This window comes from Nanorana parkeri, unplaced genomic scaffold, assembly GCF_000935625.1.
Source record: "Nanorana parkeri isolate BGI_ZX_2015 unplaced genomic scaffold, ASM93562v1 scaffold213, whole genome shotgun sequence".
Taxonomy (NCBI): Eukaryota; Metazoa; Chordata; class Amphibia; order Anura; family Dicroglossidae; genus Nanorana; species Nanorana parkeri.
Window position 1 is genome coordinate 1,115,683 of NW_017306481.1, and position 8,089 is coordinate 1,123,771.

General features: G+C 39.3%; 1 pseudogene; it reads left to right on the forward strand.

Annotated features, from left to right (window-relative positions):
* Window positions 1–7,401: 7,401 nt before the first annotated feature.
* Window positions 7,402–8,089, forward strand: part of LOC108786470 — an 8,041-nt pseudogene continuing 7,353 nt past the window's right edge.

Here is an 8,089-nt window from a genome sequence, read left to right on the forward strand (position 1 = left end):
TTCAACAGTCATGTATCAAAACAGTTATGTCACTATACATGCTATAGACCGGATCAAACCAACCTGTGGATGCTGTTGAGATAATGCTGTAGAATGTGCTAGCTATCTGTACTTAGAGAAATATGAGGGCTGCAATTTCTGATTTACTTCTAAAAAATGGTAGTAGCCTGGCTGTTTCTGGCTTCAGTAGTTCCTGGGACAAATAGACATGTAAGCTGTGTAAAAATTCAGTTTGGTTCGGATATTTCGTTATTTTGTTAATTCAGTTCGGTTCGGGTTTTGGATCCCAACTAAATCCACATTTTCGTTAGTTTTGGATGAGTTTACGAATATTCGTTGCGAATACCACAGAAAACCATATACAGGTATTAATACTCAAGCTGAAGCTCTTAGACCCGAATGGCATTTGGGAGTCTGAATTTCCGAATTTTCGAATACCATTCGGGAGCTTCAGAAAGCAGTACGGGTCTGGAAGCCATATTAAAGCTGAGGCTTTCAGACCCGAATGGCATTTGGGAGCTCCCGAATGCAAAACTAAAATTCGGATTCAGACCCATTCGGATGCAATAAACTGAAAAACACATCTGAATGGCCAGAAAAAAGTCACATGTCCGATTCAATTTAGTTTTTGAACGGCCAGGAGTCGAAATTTGGAAATGGAAATTCGGATTCGGACGCATTCGGATGCATTAGGATTCGGAAATTTGTATGTATCCGAATGTCTGAATTTCAGCAAATTCGTACGAATTTTGAATTTGAAACTAAACGAATCGCGCATGTCTACGGACAAGCATATAATTTACAAAGTCAATACCATGTTTCCCCGAAAATAAGACCTAGTACTATTTTTGGGAATTGCTAAAATATAAGACCTACCCCCAAAATAAGAGCATAAGACCTAGTTGTGACCTTTACCAGGGCCGGTGGTGGCATAAAGGGGAACTTGGAGAGCCGCGGGAGAGGCGGGAGACAATCAGCGGTGCCAACCAAGCCAGCGCAAGAGGAAGCGAGGCGGCAGCGGAGGGAATAGAGCCGCATAAGCCGATGCTTCCTCTACAGGATTTGCATTAACTTTGGATTGTTGTACATTAAAAAAAAAAAATAAGACCTACCCCGAAAATAAGACCTAGTGTGTTTTTTTGAGCCCCAAAAAATATAAGACAGTGTCTTATTTTCGGGAAAACACGGTATTAGAAGAAGGTGCATGTGTGCTTGTCAGTCATCTACAATTGAAGACCTTCCTAAAATGACCCCCCCATATATATTACAATAGTCTACAAATACCAATTCAAGTGTAAATTTTGTATTTTTAAAAACTTTTTTTATCAGTCTTCTCTTTCAGTACTCCAAACTTCTCTTAAAGTCGTGGGACTTAATAAACAATGGTCCACTTGTGGCCAATAATCCAAAGATGGGTACATGAGCGAATCAGGTTTTGGCTTTTGGGCAAAATGGGTTGAATTTAAAGTTATCCTAATGTTACGGGAAGGAAGGTTCCAAACACAACAAAAAATCCACATGTCCCCTTTAAAGGAGATCTCACCACACAGATCATGCTGCAGCATGATCTGTGTGGTGAGATCTCCTTTAAAGGGGACATGTGGATTTTTCTCTTTCATTCATATTAATTGTATTAAAAGCACATTTTCTTAAAGGGTAGCTTGACCCAAAACCCAAGATTTTGCATTGGGTGGCCTGTTAATAGTTACAATAGATGCCTAAATCTTATCTGTGTCAATAAAATACTGTATTATGATTGGCTGATGGGAATATTCTCTTCTGCTCACATGCAGCATCACTTATTTATATCATTAGAGAATTAGTCAGTCAACATTCCAACAAACTTTTACTTTTAATATTTACTTCAGCTGTAATTATATTTGGAGTATTAGAATATAATTATTGCAAATTTAAAACATGTTGAACAAAAGATTTGGCAACAGATAAACTCTGGATGCCAGCACTGAATAAACGAATGGTTAGGCAAGTTGGAAATGTACACTTTAATTCCCTGTGCTGTATTCCAAATGCAGAGATAAACCAACAATTGGCTACCCAGCCTAAGGGGAGAAAATCTGGCTTTCTCAGTAGAGGAATTTTAAGCTTTTTCCAGCATCTTCTTCTGAAATGATCATGTATCTTTAAATATTTGTGCATGTACAATGGCTTTGTCTTAAGCCCACATTTGCTGATAAAGGTTAAGATCATGGTTAAGATATTTTTTTCACGCACATATTTATGATGCTTTTCTCAACACCCAATGCTAAGAGTGAGTTCCTTCCTTATGCACTGCCTAGAAACAGACACTCAGCAGGGGTTAGAAAGACATATAGATTTTCATCTTTTTAATTTCAGCTGTAGTAGTAACATTTTAGAGTGTGTGTGCTGGTGTGTGGTGTGAACATCTGCTGCCATTTGTTGTAATGCAATGTTAAAACACATTGCAGTGTTTGCTTTTTTTGAAATGTAAACTTCTTTGTAACATGAATTGGGTTGCACAAAAAATGCAACACGTCCTATTTTTCTTTCAGCACACACCAATGCAGCACCTTGATGTGAACCGAAGCCATAGGGCATAAACCAAATTGCCTTGTTCTTGCATTGGGACTGTGCATGAGCAACACTGCTAATGTGAATGAGCCCCTAGCAACAGTACTTGCTGTTGCCCCCACACTGTGCCTGCACGGGGATTTATGAACACGCAGGAGCTCCTACAAGGCGCTGTCAGTCACTGGGAGGAGAGAAGAGTTGGAAGGATCCTGATAATATTGTCGAGATCGCTTCTCAATGCAGAACTAAGCCCCGCCCACAGTATATTATATTGAATCTCAAGCTTATGGTAGATTTCTGATTACAGGAGTACATTGCAAAATGTACTTCTATAGCATTAGGAAACTAAACATGCCAATAACGGTGTACCTGCTCAAGCAGAGAAAAATCAAGTCTTCTACCCTGTCATACAGAGCTGTGTTGTGTGGTAGAACTGTGTAAATCTCAGGACTGCATGGGCACAAATACAAATATTTTGGTACGTGAAACAGCTTCTCTATTCTTCCTTATGTATTTTATCTATGTATCTATGTATTACGCTGTTTGCCTGGTAAAGAGCTATTTACCCATTTTGTTTATATTTGGGTTATTGTGTATAAAAGAAAAAAATAGCCTGCTTGTGTCTGTATTATACGTCCGCAATTCATGCATTTTCAGAAAACAAACTTCCCATTGCAAGCTATGAAATTAAATTTAGCAGCAGCTCACAAATAACCATAAAAGTCTATATGCAATCAACCTATTTTTTTTTTTTTTTTTTGGGGGTTTTTTTTTTACTCTTAAATCCCTGCCTTCCATAACTTCGGTGCTAGGAATGTCATATTCGTGCTAAGCAATGTCCAGTACGGATTACTAGCCTAGTTAATTTGAATGTAAATGATACACCACTTAGATTTCTTCCACAGTCTATAGTCAACATTCGTCCATAATCTCCGTTGATGTTCTCATGTTTTAAATGATTTTTCCCTTCAAACCTATTTTAAATCTTTGTTTCTGTTGCATTCATGTGTTCTCTTCTGTTGTCAGATACACTTCTTATCAACCACGAATGTTTGAGACAATACAATTGAAACATATTATTAAAGTGCACATAGTTCTTATTTGATGTCATGAGGAAAATCCTGCTCCTCAGCCCTTCAGCAGCAGATGTGACCTTGAATGTTCTAAAGTTGTGTCCTTTGAATTTTGTTTATAGGTGTTGCTAAGCATGCAGCACTCATGTATACCTACTCCTGTCCAGGTGAAATCTGTGCGTCAAGGAAGGTTTCATGTTCACCAGCAGATCTTTAAAAGCACAAATAAGAATTGGATGGCAACAAAAGCGCATCAACTTAAGTTCCCAATTGAGGTCAAACAGTGGCTATAGTTTTTATGAAACTTTGTACATGATCATATGGAAGGGGAACCTTATCCCTCACTCCTCTGGCATCCAGTGCTCCCTTCGGCACTATGACTTGTGTGTGGGGCCTCTGTGTCTTCACTTACAATGCTGGATTGCTGATATGTGAAGACATCACAGTGTGACTGACAGACAGAGTGCTGAAGAGAATAGGCTTTGGGGGAATGGTCACATGGAGAGGAAGAGACTGTGGGAGCAAGGAATAAGGTCATTAAAAGTGCTATTTATTGGTACTATAGGCTATAGTGTGTTATAGGCTATTAGGCCAATGAGCCTTTGAGCCTTGCAGTTCTGATGAAGACCCCTTGTAGGGTTAGTTATTTATTTTTCCCAGAGTTCAGCTTTAAAGTGATATTAAAGTCAAACGGTTGAAATATTTAATAACGACGACGATCGACAGACACATACTTCTAGATAACTGCAGGCTTTGTATTTTTTGCATACCTTATTTCTCTTTTTTTCCCCAGTCTTCTGACAGTGGCCATGTTTACTAAGGGCAGATTACTAGCTCTCCTATTACTTCTTGGATTTCTGGCACATGGGACTAGACATGTGACTAGGACATGTGACCATGCATCATCATCTCAGGGGAGGAAAATGCCTTTCCCTGAGATTTCCTGAGATTACAGATGAGATTTCCCAGCAATGCTCTGCTGATGACAAGGAAATTCCAGTGTGCATTGTGTTGGCAAACTGAAGTAATTTTGTACTTTCAAAGCAGGAAGTGAATGCTCTGCAAGTGTAAGTATTTCATAATCAGAGCATTTCACACCTGACATGTCTATGTTATTATGAATCATCATACATAGAGGAATGCATTCGTAGAATTTGATTTTTGAGTGTAAAGGTCCGCTTTAAGCTATTTCAAATGCTGTTTAAATCACTTACAATGGATGCTGCTCCTTGACGTTTAAAAGTTTTAATTACCAGCAGAATTAGCATGCTGGCCTTGATATCCTTTTTCAGGGTGGCTCCTTTTCCCTGAAGGGTGCTATGGAGCCACCCTTGTGTGTGGTATTATGCTATGTGTGTCTACACAAACACACTGGCACAGCAAGGCAATCCACTCCTCTGCTCCCTATTCTCCTTCCTCCTCCTTCCCTTCTCCAAGCTAATAGATGGACAGCTGCTGGAGGTTGCCCTGTCCTTTGTACTTGTGCTCTTGTACTGCACAGGAAGTTCAGAGAAGCAGAGCTAAGAGTTAGAGCCAACTGTTCAGAAACATGATGACTGGAAGTGTTTGGGCATAAATGTAAAGATTTATTATTGAACAAATGTTTGAGGGTTTGATACTAATTTAAAGCCTAACGGCAGCTAAACATTTTTTTTTGTTTGTTTGTTTTTGTTTTGCATAGAGTTAACATTTCTGCCAAGTTTCTGTACCTGTGAAACCATACAAAAACAAGGGGAAACAACACAGTTGTAAGTGGGACGGAAAAGAACAGACATTGATAAACCGAAGTTCTAACCATTCTTCACTCTACTATAAATAATTGTTTTCCTTTGTGTTGGCTATTAAAGGGATTTCATATAACTTCCTGTTCTGCGTTTCCATGCTTAGTACATTATTGTGTACTGTAAATACCTCTTCTAGATCTTTTTTCAATGGGTAATTATCTGCTCAGTCACACTCTTTTTCCTATAACACATAATTATCTAATTCATTGTAATCCTAGAAAACATTACTGGGAGCAATGCTGGCACACTGACAGCATTGTACTTCGGCGACTTCTACACTTACTGACTCCTGGGACGCCTGAAAACAGAAATTTAGATTTAACAAGGGTCGTAATCAGCAATAAATATCTAGTAGATGATAGTCATGGTAGCAGTTAGTATCTGGCAGGGGATGGTCATGGCAGCAGTAAGTCATGGAAGCAGTAAGTATTTGGCAAAGTATAGTACTAATAGCAGTAAATATCTGGCAGGAAATAGTCATGGCAGCAGTAAGTATCTGACAGGGGGTAGTCATGGTAGCAGTGAGTATATGGCAGTGAATAGTCATGATAATAGGAAGTGTCTGGCAGGGATAGTCCTGCTAGCAGCAAGTATCCGGCAGGGAATAATCATGTTAACAATAAGAATCTGACAGGCGATAGTCATGGTAGCAGTGAGTATAAGGTAGTGAATAGTAGTGGTAGAAGTAAGTATTTGGCAGGGAATAGTCATTGCAGCAGTAAGTATTTGACAGGAGATAATCATGGTAGCAGTAAGTATCTGACAGGGGATGGTCATGATAGCAGTAAGTATCTGGCAGTGAATAACTATGGTAGAAGTAAGTATCTGACAGGGGATGGTCATGGTACCAGTAAGTATTTGACAGGGATAATCATGGTAGCTGGAAGTATCTAGCAGGGAATATTCATGATAGCAGTAAGTATCTGGAAGGGCATGGTCGTGGTAGCATTGAGTATGTGGCAGTGAATAGCCATTGCAGCAGTAAGTATCTGGCAGGGGATAGTCTTGGTAGCAGAAAATATTTGACTAAGGATAGTCCTGCTAGCAGGAAGTGTCTGGCAAGATACATTCATGGTAGCAGGAAGTGTCTGGCAAGATACATTCATGGTAGCAGGAAGTGTCTGGCAGGTAAGAGTCCTGATAGCAGTAAGTATCTGGAAGGGGATAGTCGTGGTGGCAGTAAATGTCTCACTTGTTCTGCCTGATGAAGGGGATCCTACGTGACCCCGAAACATCGCAATAAGTATGTTTTGCACATACGTCATTAAATAGACGCATTCTATCATTGGAGCGTGTGTGTCCATATGTCCATATTTATTTGTATTAATGGACGGTGGCCATCCGTCCACTACCGATGCACCCATCTTATTTCCAATGGATGAGCGGTCAGGAGTGCAATGGGTACATGGACTATAGCAGTAAATATCTGACAGGGGATAGTCCTGTTAGCAGTAAGTATCTGGCAGGGGATGATCATAATAGCAGTGAGTATCTGGCAGGGGATGATCATAATAGCAGTAAGTATCTGGCAGGGGATGATCATGATAGCATTAAGTATCTGGCAGGGATAATCATAATAGCAGTACGTATCTAGTTGGGGATGGTCATGATAGCAGTAAGTATCTGGCAAGGGATGGTCATAATAGCAGTAAGTATCTGGCAGTAAAAAATGGCATGTTATTTTGTATCAATGATATATAACTTGAAAAGTCATGCTCATTTTACTATTGGTGCATTTTGTTAGCCTCTTGATACAAAAGTTTCTATAGGCAAATGTCTTCTACTCATGGAGCCACATGACAATGCACATACAGGAAAATGGTATTGATTTTCCATAAATAATATAAATAACCCTTGGAATGCAGAAGTTATAAATGGAGTATAATATGTCTGCTTACTTAACACTTTGTTGGAAAAAACCCTCTAAAACCAAAATCAATTTTTCTATCACAGAGTGAATGATTTTTTGTTTTCTTTGCAGAAGAGTTCCAGACATGGGTGTGTGCACCTCCACCACTGTACAGTGTCCACATCGTCAGTCCCCGATTAATATTCAGACTGGAAGAGCTAGGTATGATTCTGCTTTGAAGCCACTCTTCATCCAGTACGATCCGAAAACTTCCCGAAGACTTATCAATGTGGGACATTGCTTTAATGTGGAGTTTGATGATACAAGCGATAGGTCGGGTAGGTAGAAAGTAATAAGATATTAATGAATATGTAAGTTATGCCTTATTAGTTATTACAGCATTTATTTATAGGAGCTGGTGATTAGCCAATCTATAAATAAGCATTGTTAAACCAGTATTTCCTAAAGGTTGCTCAATTTTGTGCTACCGACTGACTGAGTGACTCAGCACTTTATATATAGTATGTTGTATGTGTCCTTCTGCCTGATTTCCTGGGTGCATAGACATTCAGGAAGTAATTTACTGAAGCACTGGTTTTTGTACTAAGCCCAATAGACCTGCATCAGCTTTAAGCAGCCATTGATAGAAACCTATTTATTTTTCCATTTCTGTTGCTTGTGATTACATTTTTGAAGGGCAGGTTGTGACTTATTTTATCATTATGGAAGAGGTTTAAATCTCTGATCAGATTTGTTTTAGGCACCCTTTCAATCAGTGGTGGACCTAAGGAACAAAGGTCCCTGGTGCAAGATTTTTTCTCACCAAACCCCCC